This window comes from Gymnogyps californianus, chromosome 4, assembly GCF_018139145.2.
Source record: "Gymnogyps californianus isolate 813 chromosome 4, ASM1813914v2, whole genome shotgun sequence".
NCBI lineage: Eukaryota > Metazoa > Chordata > Aves > Accipitriformes > Cathartidae > Gymnogyps > Gymnogyps californianus.
In genome coordinates, this window is record NC_059474.1 from 37,465,461 (window position 1) to 37,483,195 (window position 17,735).

Below are 17,735 nucleotides of genomic sequence, written 5' to 3' on the forward strand. Positions count from 1 at the left end.
GAGTGTCTGTCTTCTCTATAACCACCCCTTAGGTAGCTGAAGTCGGCGGTTAGGTTCCCCCCACCTTTAACCTTCTCTTCTCCAGGCTGAACAAACACCGCGCGCTGCTCATCCTTTCTCACGCATAATGTGTTCCATCCTCTCACCATCTTAGTGTCCCCTGACTGTCTGTCTCATACTGGGGAGCCCAAAGATGACGCTACTCCAGATGTGGTCTTACATAAGCTGAATAGAGGAGCACGAATAATCGCCTCTGTTGACCTACTGGCTACGCACTTTCTCGTAGAGCCTGGTATGTGGATAGCCTTCTCTGTTGCAAGGACACTTCATCTCTTGTCCACCTGGATTCCTGGGTCCTTTTCTTCCAAGGTGCCTTCCATCCAGTGGGCACCCAGCCAGCATGGAGTTGTTCTGTTCCTGGTGCAGGACTTTGTCATGTTTATATCAGCCCGTTCCTCCAGCCATTAATATAGCTGGACTTTGAACCACTGACCACTGACTCTTTGAGCCTGATGGCTCACCAGTGTGTAACTTCACAGGTCCCATCGTGACCACTGGCACCACTCCCGTGGTAAACCACCCTTCCAGCCTGCTGGGGGAAGGGGAGGTGACTGCAGGCTGAGGCTTCATTAGGGATTGCTTGAAAAACCCAGTCCAGGAAGCTGAAAGGAGACTCTGGGGAGCACTTCGGTAGTTACTTCAGGAGCATTAATTGGAGGAAGAAATCACATTCAAATAAAATGCTGAGATCCTATCCAGTTCAATATAACTCTGTCTTAAAAGTTAAATCTAAATCCTGCTATCATCTAGATTTTCCTTTTAAATATTATTCCATTCCCCTGTCAGAGAACCCAAGGAACTGGCAATCTTATTTACATAGATTTCATTTAAGAAAGGGTGGTTTCACAGGCTGGCATACTGAACGAGAGCATAATCTCCATCTTTGAAGCTTTGATCACTGACTGAGCATTTTATTGCTTTGTATATTAGGAATATTTTCGCAAAGATAACAAAAAGTATGCTGTGACCAGTACAATTGTTCTGATTTCCAAAATAGCCTATGATAACATTGGCAATAAAAGCTCTTCTGGTGCATCACTCAGCCTGAAAGCTCTATGTGCATAGCTGCAGTAGTTCCGCAGCTACCAAAGTGATTCTTGCAGGGGTTTTAAGCTGTTGAGAACGAGCAAAATAAACAAAAATTCTGACTTGCCACTCTTGACTTTTCTCTCTGAAGCTGGGTGATGGGAGTCTTTATGCAAGTGAAGTGGGACAAAGCACAGCAGAGGCCTCACCTGATCGCCCTGAAGCAGCAATTACACGGGGCTAGGTCTCACCCGGGGGCCTGGGATAAGTTTACAAGGTGGGGCGGGGGCTGTGGGGAGCAGGTGGGCTGCAGGGAGCCTGGAAGCTGCTGTCGAGCGGCGTGAGGCTCATGAAGGAGCAGTGAGCAGTACTCTTCTAGTAATCCAACAGGGTTGGCTTGGGTTTCTGCTACACTGGGAGCAAGTACAGAAGTGACCACAGCTGAAAGGCCATTTATTTGCAGCTGTTTCTTCTCAGTTGTAGGTAAGAAAAGGATTTATATAATACAGGGCTGGAAGTGTGAGGTACCAACTCTCTCTCTTCAGTGGCTAGGACTCAAAGGGTTTGCACCACTAAAGCCTCTTTTAGCAGATTTCTCTCTCCTTTCCCTTTAAAATCCAGGTTTATCTAATGTAACACTCCCTCTGATTTGAGAACAGAGGGGTAAAACTTGTTTCAAGTGCATAGTCTGCATCTGCTCCATGTTCTCAGCCTTGGGAACTACTGAGAGGCACATGGTAGAAAAGCATTAAACAGAGCTGACTGTCTAAGAAACCCCATATGAAACCTTTAAATCCATGTTCCCTTCCTTTTACATTTAACTCACCTGTTTACCTACTCTGGCTTGAAGGAAATGAGGGGAAAAAAAGGAGGAAAAACAAAAGGATTTGTGAACCATCTCTGCCTCATTCGAAAAAACCCAACATCTTCCTGGTATTTACAGCTCAGTTAAATGGCAGCGAAAGCTTTAATGAAGCATGTGGTTAATCAAGCTATGGAAGAGTGCAGCATTTGATTTTTTTTTTGCTGGAGTAGGAGCTTAATCGCAGCAGCTTGCTTCCTAACACTGCTCATCTTCAGGAGCAGTGGATTTACATCATCTGAATGCTTCAAAGGCACCGATGCGACTGGGCTTTGAACCCCTTCCCTGCTGAGGAGGTATCCCAGGAGGAAGGCGCCTTGGGCAGCTCCATGCCTCCAAGGCACCTCCAGATAATTGTGGTGGGAAGGCTGGTGCCTGTCGCTCTGAATAACGAGCAAGAAGGGCACCATCTTTCTGTGAACTGTGCAGCAGAAGGGCAACACTTAAAACGGAGATGTATGTGACCGGGTACATGAAGTACAGAGATTTGTTTTGTGTCTCTACCTGATTTTTTTCTTTTTTTTAGCAGGAATTAAGGAGTAGGGGTTGGAATGGGAAACTGCTACTTCTGTCTTGTATGCTTCAAGGGTTGTGCTGGAAAATCTGGCCTCTGTCAGGGCACTCCCTCTCATCCAAATATGAGGCCAAAAAAAAAAAAAAATCAGGCTCGATGTGCTGGATTTTTAGTTGTTGACATTATTTACTGTGCTCTTAACATTCTCTAAGGAGAATGAGAATAATGTGCTCCAGCAGCAAAATATGCATAATAAAGAAGCGATTGCCTACAGTTTCCTGGGATTTCTTACTCTGCGCTCTCTACCTCCCTATTCCTTCATTGTTTCAAGCTAATGTGTATTTCGGTTCTGCCATGCAAATATTCAGAAGGGCTCCCTGCACTAAAGGAGAGGAAAAAAAATACATTAAAATCACCGCTTCAGTGGCATAAGTTGCGTCTTAGTTTGCCAGAGACTTGGGTACATTCTTTAGTTGGCTGTATAACTCTGCTGTTGCTGCTTGTTGACTCGTGCTGAAGTCTTTTATGTGGCATATCTTGTTGTGAGTGGGTTTTTTTTCCTCCACTGTTCAATCAACTCTGCTAATCAGAATGTTGCTGGGTAAACAGGACTGATTAAAATTAAAATTTTAATTTTGTGTTGTAAACAATATGGCACTTTAATATTTGTACTGTTATTAAAGATACTAATAATAATGCATCTAGTGTTTTGTGATATGATTTTCATATTTATTTCTTGAAGCACTGACAAGTTTTGCTGAAGAGTTTAACATCCAGATGCCAGGATTTTGTATTCCATGTATTCCCTTTTTCAAGGGTTACTGTACTTAATTATATTGGATATGGGTATCCTATTTATTCTTTCTGGTTTTAAATCTCATGGGGAAGAAATGTTTCTGTGACAACTGGGGACATTACACTGTAAGAAACAGCCACATCATGAATGCCTTAGTCTATATGAATCTACTCATTGCTGTTAACATTGCTTATCTATCTTCCAGAGGAGAAAAAGCAGAAGCTAATTAGGTGTGGAAACACCGTAAAAGAGTGTTGGCTGGTGCTTGGAGACTTGCCCTGAGGAAAGGGACAGGGGAGACTAGAAAGTCTTCGACAGCAAAACAAATTTGTGATGGGATGTTGAAGTCTGAGGATGAAAGGAAGAGAGAAAAGGAAGCGCATGTTTGCCCAAGAGGTCTGTTACCTATCAGGCCCTTCAAGGCCAAAGGAAGCTGTCTGGAAACAGGGAGGGAAAGAACCTCTCTGTCTGAGAGTTGGAGAAAAAACTGGAGTAAGAAGGAGGGTGGAGAGCCTGAGCATGTCAGACGACCCTGTTCTGAACTGAAGGAGCTTTTCAAAGTGGCTAGGGAACATGTATGCCAAAAAATCTGTTTCTCTTGTGCTAACTAGAGTCGTCTTTTGAAACTGATAGGCTTTGTAAGTGCTTCTAGCGTGCCTGGCCACTAAGAGGTCACTGCAGAGCACCTGTGTGGTTAGTTTATAGGAGTATGCTGAAATTACAGTGTAGGCTTGATGCAGCTGAGCTACAGCCTCTGCTCCAGGGAGTCCCATGGACAGCCAGTAACCTGGGGGACTGCAAGGGAGGGTGACTGTATCATCTCACTGAGAGTCAGCATCTCTACTCCGAAAAGAAAACTTACCAACAGCTTTCACAGCACAGTAGCTCCTGGTGATTTCCAGGTGTATGTTTTGACTGCTGCCTCCTCCTCCCCTCCCTGCTCTCTTGCATCCTCTCACTGTCTCTTCCTGCAGCCCCTGTCATCTCTTCCACAGCCTCTTTCCCTCCAAGGATTTGCAGAGATGTGAGCAAGAGGGCTGCATGGCAGAAGTGGCATGAACATGGCAGAAGCAGCATGGGTCATTGTTCACCTGGCAGGGCTGTGGATCGCTGCTCCTTCTGCTCCCCCTCCCTGAAATAAGAGGTCTTTCAGCACTATAGCTACCTCCCCAGGGTCACGTTGTGTGGAGAAGAGTGGGAGCCATGGTGAGCATCTCCATCTGAGGGACACTTGTCCTCTCCTGGGGCGACACCATGGCTTGGTTGAGGTAGGGTGGCTCTGGAAATAGGATGTCCGTGCTGCTCTTCCCTTCATTGCTCATGCTGGCTCATCTCCCTGGCTGGAAATGCTGCTGTGTGAGCATGAGTGAGCCAGGTCAGTGCTTGGCAGGATACATGTCCCTGGGGTTGGGCTTTTGGGATCCTAGACCCCTGGGACTGACTTAAGCCTGCAGAAAGGTCACTGATGTCTGGGATGGTTCTTGCTGTGAGGCATAATGAAATGGTACCTTCATACATTTGGTTTGAATAAAAACCTTAATAAACTGATCCCATTGTTCACTTCTGGCCAGTTCCTTTTCTTTTTTGTTGATCATAGCTTAGAGTGCAAGAAAAGCTGCAACCGTCCTTTGCAGTGAGCTAGGTAGCCTGTATAAGTGTGTGTATTCCCCTTGCAGTTAAGGTGACTACAGTACTGCATCTTTCCTGTTCATGACAGAATGTAAAATATGTGCTTAACTATCCTTTAGGTCAGCAGGGCTAAAGCTGACGATGTCCTCACATCCTTTCCTGACCTAAGGTCTGTAAAGAGATGGAGCCTGATGTCCCTACTGGCATTCAAATAATGCCTTCCTCACAAAGTCTCCGAAAACACAGCTTTACAGCTCGGTAATAAATATTCCGATTTGAGATTCTGCCCTCAAGTGGGGGCTACGCATTACCTGGATTGATTTTAAATGCACTTTTAGCTCAGACTGATGTAACTAAGGTGTTCTTTTACATATCCCATGGCGGGGGGGGGGGAGGGCGGAGCCAGAATAGGCTGGGAAAGAGCAAAGGAGAGCTGTTTCAGGTCACAGTCTTCTCTAATGGGTAACCCCCTATAAAAGTCGAAATAGCGGTGTGGTATTGGAGCTTCACCATATTTGTTTTATTTTGACCACTTTTTAAGGTTAAGGCATAACTACCAGCATCAGGCACGCAGAACTAACTGACCTTACCTCAGGTGGAGAAGGAATATCTAGTAAGATGAATGGTGTTTCTGAGAATTTGGCATTCAAGAGAGAGCAGGTCATGCATTCACACACCCAAATGTGTTTTCTTTCTAAGGAAAAATCTCCAAAAGAGAGGGCAGATTCTGATAATGTCTGGGGGATTTTTTGCCTTTTCTTGGTTTCCTTTTATTTTTTCTCCCACAGAAATCTTCTGGTCTCAGTGCTTAAAACTATCTGGCAGTAACGTTTATGAGTTTCCTCACCCATGTCATTTTTACTGACTACAGAAAAAGCATCCTTTCCAAGGTGCATGCCTATACACATGTAGCAGACACCTCTCATCCCCACTCTCCTCTGCTGTGCTGCCCAGGAATGCAGGCAGATTGGGTAGTAACATTCAGATGTCAGCAGCGAGCACTGCAAAAAGCGTGTCAGCCTATATGGGTTGTCTGCTCTGATTTGAAAAAATCTGTTGAAGGATGCAGCAGGGGAGACAGGCTGTGGAGAGGAGCTTAGGAGACCAACATCTAAAAAGGGAAGCCTCTTGAAAGAGCCAGGAGTTGTGTTTAAGGAAGGCAGATTGATCTCCTTGATGTCAGGCAATGAGACTTGACAGATGAGCAAAGTTTAAAAAAAAAAGAAAAAGTTTGTATCTACCCCAGAGATGATGTTAAGGCTACTGAGAAGTAGAGAATGAACAGAAAGTACATACTTCGAGCCTCGCCTCTGTGTGTTGCAGGGTATGCATACCTTGGATTTCAGTTTCTGGGAGGAGACTACAAAATTGCAGGACACACTGCCTGCCCTGGGGGCTGAGCAGCAGACTGATTTGCATTGAACCTTCTGTACCAGAAGGGAGGATGTGAAAACTTTAAATCACTCTCCCTCTGCTGTGCTGAGGGTTAACATGCGTTTCTTCTCAGCTAGTGAATGGGCTTGCTAGGTAGGAGGCTGCCAGCTACAGGGAGGCTTTTTGTGCTTGTCCCTCAGCGTGCTGCCTGAGCCTGGGACAAATAAAAGCAAAAGTAGCGAGGAGTCCGAGCGGCTCAGTGACTTTAGCTGCTGGCAGAGAAGTTTGATTTTGCTTGCAAAGTGTAATTCAGGACTGACTTGAGAGATGCGGGGGGAGATGCTATTAGGGCTTGGAGAAACACAGTGAGTGAGACATTCCCAGTGCTCCTGACTGCCAGGCTCTGACCACCCTTGGACCAGGACTGTGCCTCGGTGGCTAGTGCTTTCCTGTGGGACCTCTCTCTGTAGCTCTGCTCCCAACCCTGCCTTTGACTCTGGCCAAGCTTCTTGATCTCATTGTGTGTGTGTGTGTGTTTCCTTCCCTGTGAAATATCTCCTTGCCTTTGCGATATTGGATCATAAATAATGGTGAAGGCTTTATAGTTATGACTGTCTTCCTGCATCTCTATAGGTCACACATGTTACCATTACATCAAAATACTCCAAGGACTTGCCTGCGAGTCACATCAGGGTTCCCTGGATGAACGGAGACTACAGTTCTCTCTGCCTACTCTGCTGTTTGCTTCTGGACATTTCTCTTCTGAGCTAAATTGAAATCCCGGGGTCACAGTGTGATCAAGCTTATCTGAAAAATATTTTTTGTATAGTTACAAAATGAGAAAACTTGTTCATCCAAAACCTGTTATTAGAAATGGCTTTAATCCAAAGATAACATATTCTTCAAATGATTTTTAACAAGACACAGGTATCAAAATCCACATCAGACTGTGAAGCAACTCAGTCTTGTGTAGTTGTGCAGGCACATTGCATTAAATTGCTGTACCTACTGATGAAACAAATATATTTTGAAACTTGATGTTTTCTTTGTTATTTCTTCCCTCTTTACTAGATGATAGATTTTTATTATATCTACAATTCTTTGTTCCTAGTCATTTTACTGAAAGTAATACCTTACCAAGATTTTTTTAAATGGAGAAATCTACCACTTAAATTTCTGAATTAGCAAGTTTTAAAGTTTAGCTTAAAAAATTGCAAATTAAAATGGCTTTTTTTCTCTGTCACCTTCTAAAGTCCTGAGTCCTGTTCTCATTGAGTAGCAGATAATATTTGAAAGACTGAACACATTTAAATAAGTGGGGACATTTTTGCCAAGAGGGCTTGGAAGGGAGAGGGACTGAGTGGATTATTTGTGTGGATGATGAATCGATTAGATAAAGCTTTAGGTTTTGTTTATGGAGTTACTCAAAAGCATAGTGAAAGAATAAAGCAGTTGATTTCTCTCTTCCTTATTCCTTATCCTTTAGTCATATGCCTGCAACATCACATACAATTGGTATCCATGGAAATTATATCATAGCAGGAGCAGCTGATGAACTCTTGGGAAATAAAGATCCCATTTTCATGCAAATATTCTAAATAGCAAAGAGGTGAGGAAGAAAAATGATTGATAAATAGAATTATTTCTGTCTTAGAATATATTTCAGTACTTTCCTTGAGGCAGCAGTAGCTTTCTGAAATTTTGTTCTTACTGAACAGAAACTTTCATAGATCAGGGTGTGTGTATGCAAGTTATGAGGAAGAAAGCAAAATTTAAAATAATGCACATTGATTTTGTGATGAAATATTCTAGATACTCTTTGTGTAATTTACCTTTATTGTTAGAATACAATCCAATAACTTCAGAAAGAGCAGGCACCTTTCATTTAAAAGCTAGATTGAGAGAAAGATGAATTGCTTGCTAGGGGCTGGACATTGGTGATTAGTGTAGTCTTCCATGTCACATGAAAGCTGTCTCTCTGTGCCCGCTCAATAATGCACTAAAATCCTATCTTTCTCTCTGCTTTTAAATGAGAGCAGTATAGTATTCAAAAGACTGCTCTTCTGTAGTATTTTTATTCCAAATTTTAGAATTTACCTGCACTGATATGAACACTTGCTTTCTGTCCTGCTGCCAGCACATTTTAATGCAAGCTCCTGAAGTGGGATGGTGCTCCAGTCTGTGTTTCTGCACAGGCAAAGGTATAGATTAATTTCCTAAATTGGGCTTCCTGACTCCTATTTCTGTTGAAAACTATGGATGGAAGCTTCAGTGAAGGAGAGGTTATTATAACACCTCAGACAGATAGCAATAGTGGGAAACTTGCCATAAAGAAATGCAGTTTCTTGACAAATAATCCCTCTAATATTCTTTGGACACATGCGTAGAGCACCCTTCCTTAATTTTTTTTTTGTTTTGGTAATCGAGATCCTCAAATCCCTTCCTCTGCCACTTTCTAAGAATGCTTATAGGACAGAAACACATGCACCAGTTGTGTGAGCTAGCTCTCCTTTTATGTCTCTCCTCTTAGGTCTCTTAAGCAAGACCTTAATAAAAGTGTTGTGATAATCACATACATTAACCATCTCTGAATAAAAAAAAATCAAAATAATTTATAGAACAAAATTGTTGCCTTGTACGTAACTCTGTAATTACCTCTGTATTGTGGTCATTAGATCCTCAGTTACTAATATGGAAAGCACTGTGACACTGTTGCTGAAAACAAAGGTGGGGAGGGATTGATGCCAGTCATTAGAGCTGATGGGATTTTGATCCATTTGGTAGGCTAGACCTTCATTAGGGGAGTCGTCTGGACTATCGGAACTGTCTGCATTCTAATCAAATACACATATGGTCCATTTAGTCAGATACTCTAATGGGGATCAGCATTGTATGCTTCAAATCAGTGTTAAACCCGCCCCTGATTTGATGAACAAATATATAACAGCATATTATGAGGATTGCCTTCCTGTAAACTCAGGCAGTTACTGTTTGGTTTATATCCTGCATCACAGTTGGTTGTCTCTAGGTTACAGTTCGGTGTGGTCCATTTAGGATGTACCTTAGTCATCTGAGGGTAAATACCGGGGTAAAGATATTTACAGCTGATCCTTAGTAGGAAAAGGGGACAGGAAGGGAAAGAGGGTCATTAAGTCTCATTGACTTTTTCCCTTCCCGTCTTAGACCGTGGACAAATCAAGGTCAAACATTTACTAACCAAGGTGGTACATGAGACTAATGTGTCTAAAGTGTGATAGTTTCTCTCATCAGTTGTGTCTGAGGAAGGTATCGCATTCAACTGTGTCAGACTTCCCAGCATGAATGAGGCATTAGTTGGGCTGATTGGGTCTTGCTCCAGGCTCACACAGGTAATTGTCCTCAAGACTGGGTTCATTGCAAGGCTCCTTAACCACTTTTCTGCCATTCTCCACCTGGATACAAGAGAGAAAAGAAAATTACTCCATCTGGGGAAAAATCATCCGAAACACAGAAAGTCCCTGAGAGGGAGAAATTTTGGAAAAAGTTATCAAGTATCATAGAATCATAGAATCATAGAATGGTTTGGGTTGGAAGGGACCTTAAAGATCATCTAGTTCCAACTCCCCTGCCATGGGCAGGGACACCTTCCTCTAGACAAGGTTGCTCAAAGCCCCGTCCAACCTGGCCTTGAACACTTCCAGGGATGGGGCATCCACAGCTTCTCTGGGCAACCTGTTCCAGTGCCTCACCACCCTCACAGTGAAGAACTTCTTCCCTACACCTAATCTAAAACTACCCTCTTTCAGTTTAAAGCCATTACCCCTTGTCCTATCACTACATGCCCTTGTAAAAAGCCCCTCTCCAGCTTTCTTGTAGGCCCCCTTTAGGTACTGGAAGGCTGCTATAAGGTCTCCCCGGAGCCTTCTCTTCTCCAGGCTGAACAACCCCAGCTCCCTCAGCCTGTCTTCATAGGAGAGGCCGAGTAGTGTAAGAGTTAGTTGGTAGTACACAATAGATGAGTTTGCCATGGGATACAGTAGCTCAAAAAACAAGCATGACTTTTGGAGTATGTCTGTCATGGAGAAGAGAGAAGTTATCCTTCCTCACAGGACTGTTCTGCTAGGTGTTCTGCACACTGTTAGGTGCTAGGGTCCTGTCTAGGGCAGTTTCTGCTTTGAGTAATACAGAGAGAGCGTAACAACAATTAGGAACTCAGGGATGAGGGGAAAACTTGAAATGGATAACCTCTTTAAATGATGCCTAAAATGGCACTGAGGTGTTTCCAAATATTCGAAGTTTTAGGGAGGGACTACTCGCTTCAAAAGACTGTAACTAGGAACAGTATGTTAAAATAAAGGAAGGGGGAAAATTAAATATTTGGAGGAATTGTGTTCTGATAGCATCACTGCAACCTGTAATGGCAACAACACAGCTTTGGGGACCAAACTGTCGTTGAACAAAAATCTCTACAGTTTGATTTGTGTTCCAAACTAACAGATACTTGAGGATTTTTTCTTTTTTTTCCTCTTTTTTTCCCTTTTCCTTTTTCTGCTGCTGTTCAGTGGGGTGATGTACATACCTATACCCTAGTATATATCAGGCGTAGGCTGATATAACAGAAAACGTTGGCATGAGTATTTGCTTAGGAGGGATTTTGTTTCACACCATATTGACTTCTCCCTGCTACAGTGAACATGTTATCAGAGTTTCCACTGCAATCCACATCTTCAAGAGTCTGTAATTTGTTGCAATAAAAACTTCCAGTCTGAAATTTCCCTCCTGTTGTGTGAGCCCAGCGCAGAGCAGTTGTACATTTTAAATGCTTTCTAAACTAGACTACCAGGACAACTGCTGATGTTTGCACCTGCAAGTATTTTTCCTGGAGAAGAGTTTGACAGCGTGGTGCTCCTGACTCATGGTGGGAAGAGGCAGCATCATGACACAGGGATGCCAAATGTCACCTGTGTGATACAGGTCAGAACTATTGAGTATTTAATAAAACAGCTAAATTGCCCCAATTGCTTTGATAATAGAGTGACTGCTGAGCCTGCCAAGTAAATAATTAATTTCCAGTACATATTTGGCTCTTGTGGCTGGCAGCCACCTTTGTTTCACGGACCATAACTGGTTGGCACTATTAGGCTAAGGCAGAAGCCTTTAAATGGAGATTAACAGGCACATTAACTTTTAGCACGTAAATAATCTGCATTCTTTAAAAGGCTGTGTGTGTATTTACAGAACAAAATGCCGTAGTATGCCCTTCTAGCCGTGCCTCGCTAGTCTTGTGTGTACCAAGATCACCAAGACCTCTCTGCGACCAATGTTTGTAGTTGTGGCGAATCTCCCCATCGTTTTTAAGAGTTGGTATGATGGCTTTCTATTGCTTCCAGAGAACTACCACACTCAGTTGTTGGGCAATACTCAGTGCACCCCAACAGGGAGAGTCTTCTTCTCTGAAAGAAGAGAGGTAGGAGTGAAAGGTTGGCATTAAGGTGATTTGGGGGTGCCTCCTCTACAGCTTCAGCTGTGAAGAGAGAAGGGCCAGCACAGCCGACATAGGCAAAGAAGGAAATGTGCGCATGTGCTGTGTTTGAGTTTTAGTCCCTGACCTGTAAATTGAAATAGTACCAATTCTACTCGCTTGCGTAAAGAGCTATTTTTGTCAGTCCTACTCTCCTTTTAATTTCCAAACTCTTACAAACAGGCGTTTATGTGTCTAGGGTCCCTGCCACCATTGTCAAATACGGCACTGATTAAAAAAATAACCAAAAGCAAAACCACCTCCACTTCCCAAAGTCTGGGATCTGATGCTCTGTCTTTGCTTTACTCCACCCTCATGTGCCTGCAGATTCACAGTGCAAAGTCAAAGGGGAAGAGACAAAATGATACCGAGGACACAATAATATCCACCTTGCCTTTGAGACTCTTCACGCTCTGTCACAAACTTAACACAATTTAAGACACCTAAGAGGTATTCATGGATATGCTGGCTGATGCTCAGAATCTTAGGGAGCCTTTTAAAAAATTTATGAATTTGTAATATAAAACAGGTAGTTGTGTGAGCCAGCTAAAGCCATGCTTACTTTATAATGGAGAAGTGGCAGTGAATGCAGTACAGCTTGCAATATCCAAGCGGGATACGTACTCACCTGTGATTAACCTTCCTTGGCCATTAAATGTCACAGTTGGTGCGTACACATGGAGCAGAAAGAATATATATTTGTCAGTAAAAAGGTGACTGAATGAAAGAAGTCATGAAATGACATTTTTCAGTAGGTTTGTCATAGCTGGAGCATGGAGGAAAATTGCTTTCTGTAAATCTTGGCCCAACAGAACAAAACACACATTTCTTTCCAGTTGGGAAGCCATACTCATAGACATAATGAAAGCATTGTGTGCTCTGACTTTTGCAAACTCTGATAGAAACCAATCTGCAATCTTGACAGATATGATCTTTTGCAGGATGCACTGTTCATTTACAGCAGCTAGAGACCTCAATTAATTTATGAACGAGGACAGCAGGCTGTGAACTCCCCAGCTCAGCCTAGGTGGAGATGTCCCTGTCTGAATTTATGTTCTGGTAATTTAAAAAGATTTATACAAAGCTTTTGCTTCATTTTGAGAGTAGATTAAAATTCTAATGGAAACCATTTGTATGCATTTGTTGAATTGAATAATATTTATTGCTGTATGAAAAGGGGAGAGGAAAAAAGAAAGAAATGCTGAAAAACTTTGCTAGCAATAAAGTTAGTGAGGCAGGAATAAATAAGTACAGAGGCAGAAAGAGCCCAAACCAGAAAGTAATACTTAGTACAGCCTGTAGAAAACCCACTGTTTTATAAAAGCATAATGAAAGCAATTTACACCTGTTTCTGAACAAATAGAAAATAGGATGCTACCCAGTGTGCATGGTCTCTCAGTTCTTTAATTCATCTGGGGAGATACTTCTTAATGCTTGGAAAAAACCCAGCTTCATTGTGGACATATTGTTTGCAGCTCTGAACATGCACTCTCACTCTGGTAGGGCTGCGATTTTTTTTTGGGGGGGGGTGATGGTCACACAACCTATTCATTTATTCCTGGAAAGACTTTTTGAAAGCTCATAGATGACTTTAGAGCAAAAATCCCATTGAAGGGGAAGATATTATTAGGACTTATGCTTCTGAACCCAGTTAACTCATAAACTTTGTTCCAATATGACTATTTTACTTGGGGTCAAGCTTTTGGATTTTCTTTTGATGGAGTAGTGTACAAGCACCACACATCACACAGGGGCATGTGCCACTACAACATGACTGTATACAGGAGGAGGAATAAACTAGAAGAATACCTATCCAAGAATTACTATAATTTTACTTGGCAGTTGTCTTGTCTGAGCTGTGATCAAGAGTCAACCTGTGAGAGTTTTGCATGAAAAGGAGCATGTAAATATTTGAGCTGTTCCTGAAAAGACTTCTTGGTGAAAGAAATGTACTTTCATTACCTGACTTGGTAAAGAGAATGCAGGTACTCCTAAAGCTATCGACAGTGCACACAGATGCAGAAGTATTCTCCCTGAACGCCTTGGAGCTGGGATCCTGTTTCCACATCTGAATGTAGAAGTCCAGGCAAGCTGTTGGCGTTGCACAGATATAATAATGCAGATAAGCTAAAGTAAATTTTGGTAAGGACTGCAAGAAGTTCAGTTAACATGCTGTACAGCCATGTGCACCAGAATAAAGGAAGGGGTGTCAGAAGGGAAGGTAATACTGAGGAAAGGGCCAGCTCTCAGTGGGATGGCCTGTGGCGGGCAAGAACACACTGATAAACTAGTGAGATTTGCAAAAATTAATTCTGTATGGTCTTAAGTTAGTCTTTATGATGCATATTCTCCTGAAATGCTCAAATGTATCTGGGGAAACCAATATCAACTAATAAATTATTGTGTTTCTTTGGGCATTCCTCATGCCAAATCTGTGATTTTAATTCCATCAGTCTCAAGATAAAGTGACCCTTGGTGATAAATATCTGGAATATAAATGAAGAACTAATGCAGGATATAGACATCCTAAAACGATCAGGGTTAGTTGTGATAATATTAATGTGTTTTAAAGGCTGGCCAGATGAAACTTAGGACCAATTTCTGACATTTTTATTCACATTAAATAGTATCTTGTTTTATCTGTAATTCCACTGATGATCTGTTAATTTCTAGTAAGAATTTCATCCATGAAAAACAGGGGTCACAGAGCATAAAAGAATATGAATCTCATTAAAATCAATAATCTTTTCATTAATTTCTAAAAGGCATCAGCCAAAAAGATGAAGCACTGTCCTTTAAGTGTATCCATATTTTGATAAACTTTGAAAAAGGCAAAAACTGGGCTCATTTTTGCAAGTAGTTGAGCATCTAGGCCAGGTTTTTCAGAGGAGCAAAGTGGCTCAGGCACAGACTCAGTTTGATTCCTGTGCCCTAAATCAGGACATCTTAATGGTATTACTTGAGCAGCTGCTAATTTTGAACAGGATAGAAGAATTGAGTCCTTGATAAATTACCAGCCAGCCAAGCTATCTAAAAGCATTTCTTTTCTGGGGTATCCTGTGGCAAAAGCATGCATAAATCACTATCCCTTTATTGTATGGCCCTCTGGAATGTAAATCTTTTTCTTCTGCCTTTTATCTTAACTTACGTTTCATTGAACTATACAGTGAAATTTTTTTGGGGGGTGGTGGTAAATTAATATGCTGCATTCTTCTTCCACACACATTCTTCATTGCCTTTAGGGATTTCATTTGACAAAGGCCTTGCTAATGGAAATGCAAATTTTCTACCTGTCATAGAGTACTTTTGACTCTGCCGTTTGTCAGGGCAACACATTCCTCAAAAGCATGGTTACTTTGACTTCTCAGAAGCCAGGGGAATTGTGTCTGCACCTACCAGGGCTCTGCTTGACCTAGCAGACAGTAAAGAACATATTTATGTAATTTGAATGAGAAATATTAGCCTATTCAGTTCTCTGCTATAAATAAATACCCACATAGATTGAAAGCCTTATTAAGCTTTGATTTATTGTAACGAATCATCCATTTCCTGTTTAGTAGTTTTGTTGCACTTTAATAGACAGCAAGTTCTTCTTTCATTTTCTAGTGATACATTAGTGATTCTAGTTCTGATAATATTCCATCTAATCTAATCTTATCTTTTGAGGGTTGTAGAAAGCCACGTGCATAACAGTGGAGAGATCCTTGGGCTACATGATTTAGCAGATTAGAAAATGTCCTTTGTCTTTACTGTTCCACTCTAAATAGAGCAGACAGCCTCACCAAACTTTTAGTAGTGGAATTGTCCAAGACAAATATACAAACTTTTAAGGCAGGGAATAGAGAAATGAGCCTTTGTGTTGTCATATTCATATAAGAACTGAAAAAAAAAAAATGCTTTGTATCCTCAGCAAGAGAAAAACTTTTCATTCATTTTTTGAGAATTTGCACTTTTGTTACTATCTAAATCTCAGTGGCCACAAAAGGTTGTGTTTAGGGCAAAACAGTAAGTGAAATCCTCATGTCTTTTAAGTAGTCTGTAAAATTCCCAGTGACTATGGAGATCCATTGTGTGCCATATGTTAGTCCAGCTGAACAATAATAACAGTCTATTTTTACATAGCTGACATCCATGTTTGACAGCCTTCCCTAGTGCACTTTCTAGTCTAAGCAATACATTTTCTAACTCTTCTCTCCCTGAAACCAATGCCCTTGAGTAATCATACTTCTTTTTTTTAATCCTGCCCTCTATTTTCTCTTTTAATTTTGTGTAGTTCTTTTCTTTCCTGGAGGACTCTACTCATTCCTGCGAATTGTAGCATTTCTTCACCACACTGTCTTTGAGTCTTTCTTCTCTTCCTGATCCACTCATCCTTCACTAGTGCCCTTTACAAAGCCTCTCTCACTTACCGTCTGTGCTTCATCCAAAGAGGAATGATGGTCCTTTCCTTCTCTGCTGCAATTTGCGCTTGGATGTAAGAAGAACTAGGGAAACTCATGGCTAGTGCTAATACCTCACCTCAGTAACTTCTGCAGTTCACATTCTCTGTGTTCAAACCAGGGTCCTGTAGGGCCATTTAAAAAATGAAATGCCATGGTGTCACTCCTGCCTGAACAAGCAGGTGTTTCTTGTTGGCATTGTCTAGGTTCCAGTTCCATATTTTATTTTAATGACTGAAGAATAAAGGAAAGGAGCTAAATGCCTGACACATATGGATGGATCTTCTTGCTTGCACAGGTCTTATGGTACAACAGACAGCAAAAGATCAGATCACTTAACTACAGTTCTCGCATGATGATGATCTTCCCAAACATCATAGATTTTTCCCTCTGCACAGACCAGAGGAGACCAGCAGCAGCCAGGGCTGCTCTTTGTGAAGGCAAGCAGTGGTTTCAAAATGCTCCTTTCTGCAAAGAGACAATTCTACTGAAATGGAGGATGCTTTCCAAGGCTGGAGTTGCAACAAAGTATTTACTTAGCCGTAGACAGCATAATGTTCCATGGTTTATTTGAATTATTAAAATGCAATACTGCACAATAATCATTATTGCAGAGCTTCAAAACACTTACTGACAATGCAGTCTTGGCAAAGTAAGTACTAGTCTTTTTAATGGATAGTTGTTGCAACAGAGAAGGGGAAACCCGTGTTTCAGACTAAGCTGTGCTTTCCAAAGGGGCAGAAGGTATCGATTGTAATATTGATTCCATACAGATTTTTGTTGTTGCTTTATATTTTAAAAATACTCCCCCCCCCCCCCGCCTCCTCTCTCAACAGATCAGATGTCACTTCACTTTTCTTTCCTTGAAATAACACTGGAAGCAGATTGTTGACAGCTTCAGGCTTCTGCACAGTCAGCATTATAAGAGAACAGTATAGACATGAGCAAAAGTCAAACGGTCTCCTAGGAGCTCCAACCCATTAAAACAATTGCTAAGGGCGCAAGAGCACAATAAACATCTGCAGTTTGTCTCCCTAGCATACCACATGCCTTTCAGTTTGCCTCTGCTTGGAAATGGGCTTGAGCTGTCTGATTGGACCCAGATGTGAACTTGCAGAGTTCAAGGCTTTTCAGAGCTTGGATTTTTGTTCCAGGCTGAGGCTAAGAGTCATTGTAAAGTTAGGTTCCAGATCAGCACTTCCTCAGATTTGACAATGCTTTAATAGTACTTTTGATTTTTGGCTCTGCTAGGAATTGCTTCTTTGCAAGCATCCTGATCTACTGGATAGTCCTCATTGGAACCAAATACTGCAATGAAGAAAGTAAGCACCTTCCTAAGGTTCCCCATGCAGGCTGTCTTCCTTATGAGTCAGTCACTGTTTTTAGCTAAATTGGTATTAAAAACATATGCCTTGCCACATCATAATCATCAAGTTGCTGCTACAGAACATTTTATTACCTTGATTTTGTGACAAAATACATATTCATATTTTATTTTAAAGACAGACTTTAGCAATCTAAATGATACCAACCTT